Consider the following 16,367-nt stretch of genomic DNA (forward strand, 5'->3'; position numbering starts at 1 on the left):
AAATTTTACATATGGCAAATGCACTGCCCAATCTCCTTTGTGCATACTGCCATGAGGTAGCTATAGGTAACACTGCTGTGCCGCAGCAGAGAATTTGTGAAGCAAAAGGGTTTTCCACTCCTTTCTGGAATGCATAATATTAAGTTAATGGAACAAAACAACCCCTGGTCAAAGCAACTTTCCCATCCCTCCCATTAGTATGTGGTCTGTTTTTTATATAAGTGATTCATTATAGAGTTTTGCTCCCATAAAAGCTCTTCTATCCCCCTTCTGTAAACGTGCCAAATGGCAAGGAAAGCCAGAGGCAATTAAAAAAAATATGGCTTGAATTACTGGTCTGTTCCCACAAGACCATGGGAGAAGAAAATGGGTTAAGATGTGCAGTAAGGCAAAATCAATGTTGCAGAGGGGACAGCTTCTCAAAACTGGCATTGCTCCTAGCTTCCTTGGGCTCACCCCCTTCCCTGTGAGCCAGGCTCCCTCCATCCTTGCTGCTCCCCTCCATGCAAGGTGGCTTCAAAGGACAGCACCTGCCCTCAACTCCTGGTCCCCACCATCCTGTGGCTGCTCAAAGGCCACATTTCACTTCCACAGCCCAAATGCCAGCACCTCATTCCAAAGTGGTTTTTCTGTGAGCACTGGTGGGAGAAAGCAAGAGCTTTGTGCTGGCAAGGCAGCAAAGAACATCAAAACAGCAAAGGGTGAGGGAAAATGAAAAAGGTTTTCTGTCTTAGACCTCTGCTGTCACGTCAGATCAGGGGAGGCAGAAAAGGTCAGCATATTTATTATTTCTATAGTGCATTTCCTCTGGTGAACTTTTGGCAGTCTCACCTTCTTCACTGTGATTAGATAAATGCATCAGGATTTGGGGGGACAACACTGTGTCCTACACTAGATTTGAGAAAGGAAGCGTCCAAATGCAAGTTCACTCCTGTTCAAAGCTTCAGGGTGTACCAAATATGTTTGTTCTTCTTGGAACAGAATTCAGAAAGGAATTTATGACACACTGTATGCAGAATGACCCCAATAGAGGGGTTGATCAAAAAGGAGTTAAGATTTGTGGTCTGGTCTCTGTGGTAGGGCATGAGGCTCCCTCAGAAGGTCATGGGGAAAGAAATCATCTGTACATCACTGTTCTGCTTCTCTATCTCATGATAAATTTCTGTTGCACACAATCTCAGTGCTTTACACAGGAGTAGCTGGCACATTAAACCTTGTACTCAGGCTTTCCCAGGAAATCCTGGGCTACACTGCACTGGTATTACATTTCTGATAAATGTGTTGGACATGAGTGGAGCTTGACACCACTGTGGGCCTGAGACACCAGGAACCCCAGTAATTACCAGTGAAACTGATGCCACAGCAACCTGCTTTAAATTAAATCACACTTCTGTATCTTCAAGGCTGTTTAATGTCCTCAAAAGCCAGGCCTTGCTACACTTACCCTGTGCTGGTTGCTCTGGCACAGAACTGTTTGAATGGATGAACTCATAACTCCCCTCTGGCTTTTAGCCAAAACTCTCCGTCAGAAATATATTATTTATTCATTTATTTATTTAAATCCTGAGAAACACAGTTATTGAAAACTGAAAAAAAATTGTGCTTTTGGAATGATGGGGAGAGTTTGGAAGAAGGAGACTTTGACTTTTTTGTTTAGTTGTCAATGAAAGTTACCCAGACAGTTTATTTTGCAAATTCCATCTAAAGCAATGGTATTTTAATATCTTTTATATACTTTTTTCTTAAAGAATGCTTACCAGAATTTTCCTTCCCTGTCTTCTTCCTTATAGCCCTGCACTCCACGAGGAATAAGTCTCTGGGTAGCACATGTTGAAAAACCTGGTGCAAGACAGAGGGAAGAGGGCAGCAGGAGGAACAAGCTTACTTTTTTACTCTATATTTTATGCTGCAGTAATGGGCACCCTGGACTTCAATCACTACCTCCATCCACACTGTGTCAAAGTGGAAAAGTGACTTAAAAAAAAAAAGCCACTTGAGACTGAAAGACTGGCTCAGGGGATTTTAGTTTTTATGTTTCCCTTGCACTCCCACTTAACACTCTTCTCTCTGTTTTCATGCCTGCTTTCAAACCAGTGTTTGCTGGTGTTAACCACTTGCAAAGGAAGAGCTGCCAGTGCTGATCTAGATGACATATTGCAAGCACCCAGCTGAAGGCAGGAGGAAGGAGGGAGCATATGAGTATCTGAGTTACAGCTGTCTCAAATCTCAACACAGGCCATAATTTTGGAGCTAGGAAGGGGCGAGTGGGGCCAAAAAGCAGTGAGAGTTATAGCTTAAGTAGACAAATAAATAAAAGAGCATTGCTGACCTATTTTCCTTTGCCAGATCTCATTGCTCATTGAAAACAGTAAGCAGCATTAAGTATTTACTATATGTACCTGAATTTATGAGCCTTCTTCCACCCAGACTATTGCAACAGAGATGTTTTTAAAACTTTTGCTTACAAGGGAAATTTGTTCTGCAGGCTAATTTGTGAGCTGGTCAACAGATGTTCTAGGTCTGACCTCCCATAACCCATTTGCAGGGTTATACTGCATAAATGCAACTCCTCCTCTCTTGGTGCAAAAAATACTGCAATATTGTGCTGACACAAGAGGAGATCAGTGTCCTCATCTACTTTTGGCAAAATACTCTGGCTGAACCAGATGCATGATTGCTCAAGTTATCCTGCTCTGGTTTTTAGAGACTCACCACATCTTCACACTCTTTCTATCCACTCTTCTTCAGGAATTCAGGAAGAGAAGAGTAATACTCTCCCAGGAGCAGAGACTTGTGTGCAAGCACTATGATCTTGTTTTCAATACAGCCTTGGATAATGTAGGGCAAAAAACCTCCTATTGCACCTGGCAAGCCAAGGGATATGCACCAGCAGTGCTCCTGACATTAGAAAAGTATTTTACCATTTTTCCTTTTCAATGATGATGGCATGCTGAGGCCCACAAGGCTCTTTTATTTGGTCTCTAGTTTAGTTGTGGGTCACCTGTGGGTCATCACAGATTGTCCCAAGCCTCAGCCAGACATCTTCCATCAGAAGTAAAACTGGGAGAAGATGGGCAGCAACTGGAATTTTGGTTATCATGGCTGAATGAGCAGGCACAGCCCTCTGAAGAGGTTGGAGAGCACTGATTTTTGACTGATTTATCGTTATTTATGCACATGCCTGGACTTTATCCTGGAAATGGATGCACAGGCTTCATCTGTTCTACTCATGTGAGTATAGTTGAGTACTTCAGAGTTTGCAGGTTTTTGGCCTGAACCCATAAGAACAAAACATCTTGCAGCATTCCCAGAATTCATCTAGAACAGAAACCCTTATTTGATCTTGAAGCTTTCCAGATCCTCTGCTTTTGCTTTCGTAAGAGGATGACCTTAAGCCTTAGATATATGTTGTTGAAATGTGATTTAAAGTCCTGGCAGAAAAGATAAACTTTTTTTTTTTTTCCCCAAAGAAAAACACAATAAACAAACATAAGCTGCTGCCTTTCTCTGGCTCTTCACTTCTTCTAGTAGATGGATTCCTCAGGCAGACAGGTAAGACACAATTGAATTTGTGAGCCTAATGCACATCAGTTCATGCACCCTACACTAGCTCCCAAAACTGCACATCACACCATCTGTTGTGCATAGGTGGAGGGTAAATGGTAAAAAAATAATCTGCCTTGGTACACAGAAGAAAAAATCATTAGCACTGGAAAGGGTGCTGTTACCTGAAAAAAGGCAACATGTGCCTCAGGGAACAAAAGCTCATTAGAGTGCTGGTCTGTTTCCTTCGTTGTTAACCATCCTGGGTAAACATAAGCCAAAATGTATATTTGAACGATTACAATGCTCAGTCACACATAATTTTCAAGCACTTTCTAGATGTCTGATCTTGCCAAAAGCTGTTCTTTCTTTCCTTCACAGATTTTGGGCTTTCCCTCTGTGTTTTTCCATGTTTTAGCCTGTGGGACTATAACAACATGACTTTTTTTTCATACTTCAGTTTCTCAGTCTGCCACCTCAGACACCAGCATCAAAAGCCATCACTTTCCTCCCAGGGCCAGTCTTTACCATGGTGCAGCTAAACCCTGTGCTGGTGATGTGGTGCAGGCTTTACCAAGAAGGTTTCAGGGCAGTCAGTACTACTAGAGTTCCAAATCAAGCCAGCCATGCATTTGTTAGAGATCACCTTAATCCACAAAATATTTCTGCCAATTCCAGCTTCACTCAAGCAGCTGAATGATGAGTTGTGAATCCAAATATTCAGCATGCTCCTCCCATGTTGCTGCCTCACTAAAATCTCCAGCTGCCTCCCAAATGAGGCATTTTGTTTTCAGTCATCAGACCAGAGGATAACAGCATCCTCTTTTCCTTTAAATGATTTATTTACAAACTTTGCCAGTCCTCACCTTGTAATGAGTGCACTGATTAGAAATACCTCAGACCTCGCTAGTCCCTGATATAATTGAATCTTTGTTCCATAACTTGAAACTGCTGTCAATACTTATTGACACACAGAACACACACGTGTCTAGTGAGTGCTTAAAAATGACTTAGGTTATTATGTTGTGGCTGATTTACAACAAAACCATCTGAATTATGAACTGCGTGAGGAAGAGGTAATTAAATTTGAGATGTTAAGGCTGACAGTGCTTTGGACATGATAGATACAATGCCAAAAAAAAAATCTTCCTGAGGGATGTTGGCATCAGGACATTCTCAACCCATCCATAGGCCTATGCTTTACAGTGGGACAAGACTTTGACTGGAGAAATGGGATTTATCATTTTAGGGATGGTTATTCCACAACTTAAACCAGTATGAGCTGCTACAGTTTCCAATGGGGATGTTGCTGAATGGTGAGAAAGTTAAAAACAAAACAAAACAAAACAAAAAATCCAAGCACATCAGCACATCCTGCAGCAGACAGATTTCCTTTCCTTACATTTTAGCTCTCAGATTTATGGAGGCAGTTTTAACAACATGCCTACCAGCAACTTAACTCAAAGCTTTAGATGTCAAGTGCTCCTTCATAGCAACTTTGCTGCCATTATTACTGCTCAGCAAAGGCTAAACTTTCAAACTACATTATTAATTGAAACTAATAAATAGTCTGTGGAAAGGGATAAATTCCTCCAGAGTCTGATTCATCCCATTTATCTGAGATATCTCATTTAGGAGGAGATGGATTGTCCTTTGTGAGGCACCTGTCTGTCACCACAGACTGCAAATGGACATTTTAGCACCTAACTTTGTGATAAGTAATATTAAAGGAAATCCTACCTGGAAAGATTAACTGAGACAAGAGATAACCTCCTGTTCAGTTAGTGTGACTGGTCATGGCTCACATCTGCCACGCTGCACACGTATATCTTTCTCCTAGTGATAAGACCTGGGTGTATATTGCCTGGTCCAGCATTACAGATAGTGGAAAAAATAGAGGCACAGGATGTGTAAGATTAATATCCTTCCAACTACAGACATTTGCCAGGCAGCCGCTGGCATCTCAGCTGCCATAGCTCTTGTTATAGTCAGTGGAGACAAAGAGGCACCTTGAAGACATGAGTTATCTGAGTTACCTGCTTGGGAGGACAAGGGCAATTGTGCTGCTGATGCCATGGAGTCTTCCAGCTCCTAGAATCCATGGTCTATAAAAGCAGGAAGCAAATAGCTCAGACACAGGTGGTGGAAGATGTGGGATCAGGTGTAACCCACTTCTACAGTCATTGCAGCTGGTGACTAGCACAGATCCAAGCCACAGACCAGAGCAGGAAAGCTTTGGGTTGCTGACCTTTGAGCAAAGAAGTGTTGAAGCATTCAGAATGAGGAAACATAACTGCTTGCATTAGACTAAGGCACTTGATGTCACAGATTTATTTTAAAGGTCCACATTAAAGTATGTACCTTCTGAAAACATCCTCATAAGGTTTCATCAGTCAGTGTACTTTAGTGCCTTCTCAGTCAGGTGATGGATGAGATACTCTCTTATACTCATTCATTCTGCACCTCTTACTTGAGAAAAAAGACAGCTTTTAGGAACATGGGTGTGCATCTGTAATAGTTGGGCATTTTCCAAGGGGAAGGGAGACTTTTACTCTCATTCTGGCTCCCAGAAGCCCTATGCTTGGGGAAGATGTGTTATCAAGGTTTCTTCTGGCTCCAAGTTTTAGGAAATGCTGATTTTTAATTTCTGTGAAAAGGCATATTTGTCATAGAATTATTGTGCACAGTTGTCATAATTACAAGATCTGTTCCTATTGCTTCTGGTGTTAGCACAAATAATTCATAATTCCAGAGGAGTCATTATTATTTGTGGACAGCTTTAAAGGATGCTTTTGTGTTTCTTCCTGAATTAAGACTGCATGCATGAAAGCACAGCAAAATTTGAGTCCCTAAAAAAACTTCCTTCTGCAAATACATAAACCAGATGTTCTCATGATTTCTAAGCTGACATATTCACTTCAACGGAGTTAAAGGGATTTCCTGGATGGATAAGGATTTAAGCCATTAACCTTGGTCATTCCCTCCTCCCAGCTTCCCAAAGTATCAGTCGTCCTCAGTGTCTGTCTCCTCAAATGCCTCTGTGTTGCATCCTCTTCACCTCTAATCTGGTGATCAGTTTTTCCAGCCAGATATTTTGATGACTCTTCCCGTAATACTTGTGCTGATGACAAAATATATCATAAATAATTTATTCTTCAAGAACCCCATCATAAGAGCATTATCGTGTGCCTGGGGATGGGTTCAGCATGCACTGTTTCTGCCTTGCCTGGCAATAAAAAAAAAAAAAATCTGCTCAGCTTGCTGTACATGGGATGACAGATGCCTTTTTCTTTTGAAGCACCAATATTGCATTTCTAACTCAGGATCCCTTTTGACTGTGAACAAACACAGGGACAAGTGCACACATCTGCAGCCTGCACCAGCATCAAAAGTGGGATTTCTTTCACTGTTATTAATAGGATTGTGATACTGTTGTGATGCAATTTTACCATCTCCTATCTGACCCCACTGGTAAATAAAAAAAGGTTCAGAATGAGAAAGACACCCAGGCCATAGAAAATTGGGGTCTACTGCAGCAAAGCAAATATAGAAGAAAGAACAGGACTGGATGAGGGGACAAAAAGTTAAAAGAAGAATTAAAAAGGAAGAAATTCTAAGATGAAGCAGCAGTCAAACATTCAACACACATCTCATCACGCACCTTCTGCTGAAGGAAACATCATCCCACTGCCACAAGCCATCTACTGTTGCTGGTGATTGTTTTCTCTGCTCTGTGGAACAAAGGGACCTTCCATTTTAGTTGGGTTACAGGCTATTAAACATAAAATCTGATCTTCCTCCCCTGGCAAACGTGATGCTCCTTGACCAGGCAGTATTAGAAATCATTTACCCTAATTTTCTAGCCTAAACCACATCCCTACTCTTTGGACATTCCATAAAATTCAATCTCCCCCTTCTCTCCCCTCCAAGTTTCTAATTCCTCTCTAAATCAACTGCACAAATGGAGGTTTCTCTTGAGTGTTTGCCCATGTGTAGCTTGAGGCCAAGTTTTGCAATAAGGCAGACATGAGAGTAGACCTCTATTAAGAGAGGTGGCAGCAAAGAACAACACAGTGATTAAATGCAAAATTGAAATCATAATGAAAATTGGGGCACTGAGAAGAAATTTTAATTAAGTAAGAAACTGCAAATCAAACAAATGTATTCATTATTTAATCAACTAGTGAGTGCAAAAATCTCAACTAATCAGGAAAGTCTCAGGGAACAGATAAAGAAACAAATCAAGGAACCAATTTAAAAACCATAGGAAAATAGCACACATCCTACATCCACGGTATAAAAAACGTGTCTGAGAAACAGAAGGTAAGCCTTTTTTTTTTTTTCTCTCCTCACAAACATCATCTTTCTTATCTTTGTGAGGCTGTATGTTTTACTATTAAAAACAAAAACAACAAGATCTTATCTTGGGATTTGGGATATATTTTTTTCTTACATATTTGCTTTTAATCTCTTCAGTTCTAGAAATAATGACTGCAAAGTGATGTTTTTCTTTGCCTACTTCCACCCCTTTTTCTCCTGATGCTCTGGCCCCCCCTGAGGTATTACTATGACCAACTTGGTTTATAGGGAGGTAAAACTTTGGGCACACCCAGCTACTGCTCAGCTCTGTGTCTTACATGGCACATCAGCAGTGCAGAGTATTTGGGATGGGTGGCTGAACCCACCTGGGATGTCTCACACACAGGAGCAGAGTCAGCAGAGGAGTGTGATTTATTATTTACTAGAGATTTGCCATCAATCTGCCAACATACTCCTGCTTAAGGGTAAGAAGGGATACTGAGCACCTAAGCTGTATGATAAGACCTGTATAACAGTGCTCTTAAGCATGTTTTCACCCCAAATTTCTTCTGCTTGACACACGTGACCGTATGAGTAGGTATACACCATTCACTTGAATGAACTCCTTGCAAAGTCAGCAAACAGCTCAGAATGAGCACAGGGAGCCCTTTCAAGCCTCAGAGCTACTTCAGGGCAACAAAATCAGTTACAGGCAGCCAAGTAATTACTTTTCCAGGATTCTAGAATAGAATAGAAACATAGAATTATTTTGGTTGGAAAAAACCTTTAAGATCATTAAGTCCAACCATTAACCCAGTACTGCCAAGTCCACCACAAAACCATGTTCCTAAGCACCACATCTACATATCTTTTAAATACCTCCAGGAGTGGTGACTTACCTGGGCCTCCTGTTCCAATGCTTCACAGTTCTTTCAGTGATGAAATATCCAATCTAAATCTCCCCCTGGCACAACTTGAGATTGGATCCATTGGCCATCATATCTTCCAACCATAGATTTGTTTCACTCAGAGCAGTAAGATAGGGGCAGGAGATAAGTTACAGAATAGTACAAACAAGTCACTTGCTGCACAGTCTTTGCAAGTATAGCCTGTCTAGAGCCTAATTTAAAAATCCCAGATTTAATTAGTGGTTTCATTTAGCATTGTGTGAACAATGATTCACTATGCCCAGCAAGAGAACATGGATAGCAAATAGACCTTGTACAAGATATCTGAGGGAAAAAAGATATTTTATGCAAACAGTAAAGATCAGCTGCATAACAAAGATCTGTGTGAAATCACATGATGGTGCTTTTAAAATGCAAGCGTAGCAAACTCTTCTGTAGAATAAGTGGAAATCAGGTACACCAAAGGGAAAGGAATCTGATTTTATATCCAAAACAAGGAACTGGGACACCAGATACTGGCTTTCTTATTCTGTTTTGTGTTCCACTGGAACACAGTGTACACACTTTTTATTTTCTATTTCTGTTTGCCTATGTTATTTGGTTGATTGTACTGTCACAACAGCCAAGCACTTTATGCTTGTAGCATTTTTCACCTCATCACACCTGTTTTGTGCACAGTGCACAGCCCTACCTCCACACGGGGATCTGGATTGCCTAAACACTGCTTGGGGCTCAAACATGAAAAATTCTTGTTCTGCAGAGACAGGGCTCAGGAGGCCCTTGAAGTTCAGAGCTGCTAATGTCTTTTTACATTAACATTTCCAGGCAGATAAAGGCCTGCTGATAGCACTCCTCAACATGCCCCAGTCTTCAGAGAACCAAGAATCCCGGCACCTAGATCATTCTTCAGGATTCTCATACTGCACAATTAAGAGGTATCTGGTGGAGTCTGGGCTGTAGACATGCTCTGAGTACACTTGCACGACCAGGTTTTGCCCCATACAAAATTAAACTATACCCTGCTTTTCTCTTTTATGTCTACAGCCAACAAAACTGGCTCATTTATGGATGTCTAAAATATGAGCCTCTCTCTGCCATGGGCAGTTGAACCCATTTTCTGGGCACTGTGGCCACAAAACCACAGGGGATGCTGGAGCAGTAATGTGTACTTCATTCCATCATGGTGATGCTATTCTGGTCTCTTGAAATAATTAAATGATAATTGGGCTTGGCTGGGAAGAAGGGAGAAGTGCAACTCTATAGGTGAATGAGTAGGGTGCTCCCCTAGGAGAGAGAGTGACTGCTCCCCAGTCCACTTAATATTTTAGACCTTAATATTAAAGAAAAAGCTTTGGTCTGTGCTATTCCCTGGCTGACTCCAGAGATGTTCGGATCCTCCACCTCAACCTTTTTGTCCAGTTTTGCTGGCAGTAGGTGTTCCAGCAGAAGTGTTGCAAACCCAGCTGAGTGCTGACTTGCAGAGTGCCAACCACTCTGTCTTGGGTCAGGCCCAGTTGGTAGCATCTCAGGCTCTGCTTGCTCATCCCCTCACTGTGGGACAGGAAGGAGAAAATCCACCCAAAGGCTCTTTAAATCCAGACAAGGACAGGGAGGTTTGCATTCCCCGGTTACAGAAACGGGCAAAAACCAAATAAGTTCAACTTGAGAAGGGAAAAACCTTGATTAAATCTACAATGAGAAAAAGAAAACATGGACAGATCTTAACACCTTCCTCCTTCTCCCTTCCTTCTCCCCTCAGGGCCCTGATGACTTCCTGCCGCCTCCCCTCAGGGCACAGGGTGCACAGGAGGAGTTCAGGCTCAGTTCCCCACATGGTGTTTCTGTCTCTCCTTTCTCCTCAGGGGAGGACTCCTCATCTTCTTCCCCCTGTCCAAGGCGGGGTCCCTCTGATGGGAGAGAGTCCTTCAGGAACCCCTGGGACATGAGTCCCTCCCATGAGGTGCAGTCCCTCAGGCACTGCTCCCACCCAGGCTGCCTACAGAGTCACTGTGGGAACAGTCACCTCCTCTGACACAGGGTCCTCCATGACTGCACATCCACATCTGACCCTCTCTGTCACCCTGCTCAGGCTGCAGCTCCATGTCTGACCACCTGGGAAGCTTCAGGAGCTACAAATCCACATCTGCCCCATTGTGGTCCTCCAGGGACTGCTCCACCACACTCCTCCATGGGCTGCAGGGGCACAACTGCCATCTCACCATGGGCTGAGGAGAAATCTCTGCTGAGGCACCTTCTCCTTCTTCTTCTTCCCTCACCTTAGTGTCTTTTCTCTGACATTGCTCTCTCACCTCCTCCTCTCCTCCTGCTGTGCAGGTTTTCTTTGTGGGGTTTTTTTGCAGTTTAATTTTCCTTTTCTTGAATATGTTACAGAGGTGCACCCAGTTTCTTGTATCTGCTTGCCCTTTGGAAGTGGTAGGGCCAGCATTAGACTCAGTGGAGCTTCCAGCAGCTCCTCACAGAAGCCAACACTGTGCCCCCTCCCCCTGCTTCCAAAAACACCCCTGTAGTAATCCAGGACACACTCCTGTCTCTGGGGCTGCATGGAAGCATCTGCCCATCAGGTTATTTTGCTAAATCAGGTTCAGCTCCTCTTAATCTGCAGAAAACACAACACAGGTGAGCGTAGATGGGCTTCCTGCTGCTGACTGCTGCTGCTCACAGCAGTCTTAACGTGGGACATTTATGCTCCAGTGATCCAATTCAAACATTGCTCCAATTTTATGATTAAGATATAGCATCCCTCTGCCCACGGTTCACACACGTGCTCGGGCTCTGGCTTCATTACAACCAGCCAATGTCCCAGAGCATCTCCTGCTGCCTCCTAACCCTATTAGCAGGAGGTAATGACGTTGTTCAGATTGAAAGGAAACAGTAAATTCAATTGTGACTTACTAGTGGGATTGGTGTGCTGTCAGCAATCACACGTATACATGCACATGCCCACAGAGTGACCTATCCTTGCATACACACCGGGGTTTGTCTCTGGATACCCGCTTTTGATTAATCAGCAAAGATAAGAAACAAGTCTCTTAGTCTACTACAGGAGTTAATGTCATTCTAACAATAAATCTACCAGCTAGAAACTGGATGAATAAGACTGATTTTATAGAGGATGAGATCATTTTAAAATTACATCACACAGCCATGTTGCATCCCAATTTATTTACTACAAGAGCATATGGTGAGTTCAGCTTTGCTGTGAGAGGATATTTGAGTAAGCAACCTTAGGGAAGTGGCTAGAAATGTTTCTATGCATAAAAAGCTGCCTTAAGAACTTTTTCATCCTACAGGAAAGGACACATTGTTACTTCCAGAAAATTCACCTCCCCACAATTCCTGGTTATATGGAGTGGGAGGGCAGAATTGTGCTTCCTAAAGGGAAATCCCACTCAGCACACATCTAATTGTGCTTCTCACTTCCAGATCCCACTTAGCAGTCCCTGATAAAAGGATAGACAGGAAAGAGGAATCAGTTGCAGTCCGGTTTTTGATTTTACATTATTAAGCCATTGGGGACTGCCAGACAATCTGAGATCATGGCAAACTGAACTCTCTAAGACCTGTTAAGTACTCAGGAGGCACTATGCAAACTCACAAACCAGGAGCATTTAAAATCAGGCATACTTGTCAGGATACTCAATACATGAGTGACAGATGAGAATGGAATGGAAAAGAGAATAGGGGAGGGCAGAAAATAATAAAGAGATTTCCACAAGCCTCTGCTCAACATCTCACAGTCATTCTTCAAAACTTTTTACTGTTTTTTGAGTGAGACTTTGCTCTTCATTTCATAGGAACAAATGCACACTTTAGCACTTATTTCACTGGAATTACTCCAGATTTACTGCAATGTGGCTGTACAGAACTGGCTCTTCATAATAATATGCCTCATTAGTGGCTACTTACAGTGTAACTGAATTATAGGATCTCTAGTTCTGGGCAGTTGCTGCAAAATGGAGCACTGACGTGACACCTAATAAAGTACTTACAAATGCCTTCTGGGAGTATAATACTATATTATTTATGAAGTGCCATTGTGTTTTAAAGATGGAAGACCAGATGTTAAAATCTGTTTTATTTACACAGTGTCAACAATGATTAAATCTATTGCCTTTACTGAGCAGATCCCAATATATACAGAGCACACATTGGCATGGAGCATCTCTGGAGGCACAGAAGTCAGATACACCAGGGCACACCAACACCATCTATGGAGACTGGTTCAAAATGGAACAGTCCTGGTATAGCACTGAGCCAGATGTTGAACACATGTGTAAAAATAAGTAGGAGTGTTATTCTTCCTGAATCTGACTTCCCACAAAGCTGGAAGTAGCAAAGGTTTTTGTAATTCCTTATGCAGGACTTCTTCTAGGTGAAGAGTGCTCAGGAAGAGCAGGAAAACTCCTTAAAAAAATAGTCTCCCTTCATGACTTGGGAACAAATGGGTTTTTCCTTAGAAGCCAATCTTCTTTGTGTACAAGCTCTCAATAGGTATAAAGGAGACTTCTGATTTGCAAAAAGAAATGCAGCATAAACCTGAACCTCTGCAGCAACAAAATGCCATAACCCCACTTGCTGCATTTGCTGTTTGGTGCCTGAGGGCAGCACGTTGCCTGAGTCCTGGAGCACGTAGGCAGAGGTGTCTCCTGCCACGTAGGAAGTGTAGTCTGGTCCTACCCTGAGGCACTGCCACCAGGAGACTGCAGCTCCAGCTCCAGCTGTCACATCAGCAGAGCTCACCGGGGCTGTGCACCTCTTTGCAGTGCTGCAGAGACCTCTGTCTTGCACCCCGTGAAGAGCAGCTTCCATCAGAGCCCTGGCAGTGGAGCAGAAGCCTCTCTTTGGGGAGAAAAAATTTAAATAAATTTTAAAAAAGCAAATTCGGGAGCTTGGAGGATGTTATCCCTGAACCAAAGGGGAACCAGCTTTTCTCTGAAACCCATGTGTCTGACAAACTTTCTTGCCAGACTGATGCCCAAAGTGCTGCTAAGCACGTTACTTCCCTGGGCTATCAGGGAAGTACTACTATTAGTATTGTATCTGATATTACTATCAGATCAAGTGAAGTCATTCTAGTGAGGATCTTTTCCCTTCTTTTCATGTACAGATAGGAGCAAGAAACTCTCTCAAATTATGAGTTTCTCCATGTACTTCCCTTAGGTGATTTGAGGACTGATGAAACCCCCAACAGGTAAGCTCAGAAAACGTGGTGAGATGACATAAGCACCCATGGCAGTCCCAGCACATGGTTGTGGGGCCAGGTTGTCTTACAAAGCTCAGGGCTTCAGTACCCTGGAATTTCCCTGTCTGAAGTTTTACTGAAGTTTTGAAGAACACTTCCAATGGAAAGCATGGATGACCACAAATGCTGTGGAAAGCACTTCCCTAGGAAGGCAAATTGCTTGTTTGGGGCATGTCAGAGGAGTCCGGGATCAGTCACCTTGTTCTTTGCTTGCCTACTGCCTGGTGTCAAGGGACAAGAAAGGGATGGAACACAGCATGGGCAGCCCTGTGCACCACCAGCAGCTTTTGCCTTCTTTCCTTCTTCACTTCATGGGGGATTCATAACACTGCTCAGTCCCTGTTTGCTTCCATGTCCTCCAAAGCCTCCAAGATCTCCAGTCTTCACTCCCATCTCCCTTCCTTCCATGCCAATCTTGTCTCCCACTGGGATGCTGGTTTTGCCCCATGAAAGTGCCCCTGATCCTTTCACTTCACCTGCAGCAAAGCCCCACAAGTTTGTCTCACCTAGCACCACTCTGAGTTCCCACCAAGGTCTCCAAGGATTTTAATACCTATAAGTTATACTAAAATTCTATAAAAATCAGCTTTTAGTTCATTTTCTATAGGGATTTACTTTAAATTGCAAAATTTTAAATTGCAAAATTCCAAACTACTTTTGTTTCCACAGCCCTGGACGAAGGAAAAAAGATGAACAAACTGTGGAAGACAGCCCAGTGATGTCTGAAAAAGTGAGTTTCTGCACAGGGTGTTTCTGGGCTCAGTTCTGCCTTCCAAGTTATCAATATGGATCAGTCACAAAGGTGACAGGGTTATGGACAAAATTTAACACTAGGAACTTCTTCCAAAACTGAAAATACAGTTATGATAATTGTGGCCTTTTGATACTCAAATGGGACTTTTCAGAATAATGGGGACACATTTCAGTAGGGCCTGTAGCAATAGCACATGGGATGATGGTTTAAAACTGAAAGAGGGGAAATTCAGAGTAGGTAAAGGAAGGAATTGTTTACAGTGAGTGTGGTAAAACACTGGCACAGGCTGCCCATAAAGGTGGTAGATGCCCCATCTCTGGAAACATCGAAGGTCTGGCTCTGAGCAACCTGATCCAGTTGAAGATGTCTCTGTTCAGTGATGGGGTTGGATTAGATGACTTTAAAGTTCCCTTCCAGTCCAAATCATCTATGATTCTACCATACTAAAGGTTGGGGAAGGTATGAAGGCAGTGAGGCACCTTTCCAACAAAAAGGCAGGAACTCCAGGCAGCCTGCATAAGGACAGGAAGGTGCTTGTGCCTAAAGGCCTCCTGGATAGCTAGGAAGGACATGCAGTGGCACAGGAGCTATGAGGATCTTTGGAAAGGACTAAAATCACCTTGTGTTGTCAAAATGTCCCAACAGAAACACACGGTTTAAGTAACTAATTTTATATGTTATTTTAACAAAACAAACCCTGTTTGAAGTGAAGTTACGAGTCCATTATCCTCCCACCGAGGAGAGCCCTTGTGGGTAAAAAGCTTTGGGACCTGGTTCCAACTCTGTGCCATGTAGGTGGGATGGATATTCTTTAATCAGGATGGATGAAATGGGCTCCACGGGCATGCACTGTTCCTGCAGGAATAGGCCTTCAGAGTTGTGATATTTCCCCCTAGATTTGGCTTGGAATAGGTTTTCATTCCATATTTTACTGTGTTTACATTTAGAGACTATTTTGCCATGGGGCGGGGAGGGGGGGGAGAGGGCATCTGGATGAGACAGATCCTTTCTGAGCTGGGCTATGATCCTGGGAAAGCTCATCCCTGGAGGGGACAAGCAGGAGCAGGGTGGCATGGGAAGCAGAGAGGGTATTGATTTCAGACCTACAGACTCCTGCCAAAGGGCTGGCTCCAAGGCTGTGAGCTCACTGCATTCTGCTATCAGCCAGTGTCATTTCCCAGAAGCAAGATTCTCCCATAGTCTCCCTTTGTTAATCCACAAGGCACAGGGCAGCACTGTAGGTTTGTCATGAGGTGGTGCCAGGGGAAGGCAAGGAGGAGATAAAGATCAAATCAGCCTCCTAGGCTGTACACAGGGAGAAAGTGCACATGGGCACATCACCCCTCTTCTGTCTGTCACAGAGGGGATGTAAAACCAGCTGCTCACACACACCTAACTACATGCAACACACAGGGTAGGATAGTGGGCACTCTTCACTCTCTCCAGACCCATGAGTGTCCCAGGGATAGGACTAAAGTGTTGTCAGGCAATAGAGAAAGGTGTTCAGAGAAATGGTGCAGTAACAATCCCTGGGGGTATATAGAAAATGGGTAGATGTGGTGCTTAGGCACATGGCCTCAAGGTCATGGGAAGTGCTGGG

The sequence above is a fragment of the Calypte anna genome, chromosome 2, assembly GCF_003957555.1.
Source record: "Calypte anna isolate BGI_N300 chromosome 2, bCalAnn1_v1.p, whole genome shotgun sequence".
In the NCBI taxonomy this organism is placed as follows: domain Eukaryota; kingdom Metazoa; phylum Chordata; class Aves; order Apodiformes; family Trochilidae; genus Calypte; species Calypte anna.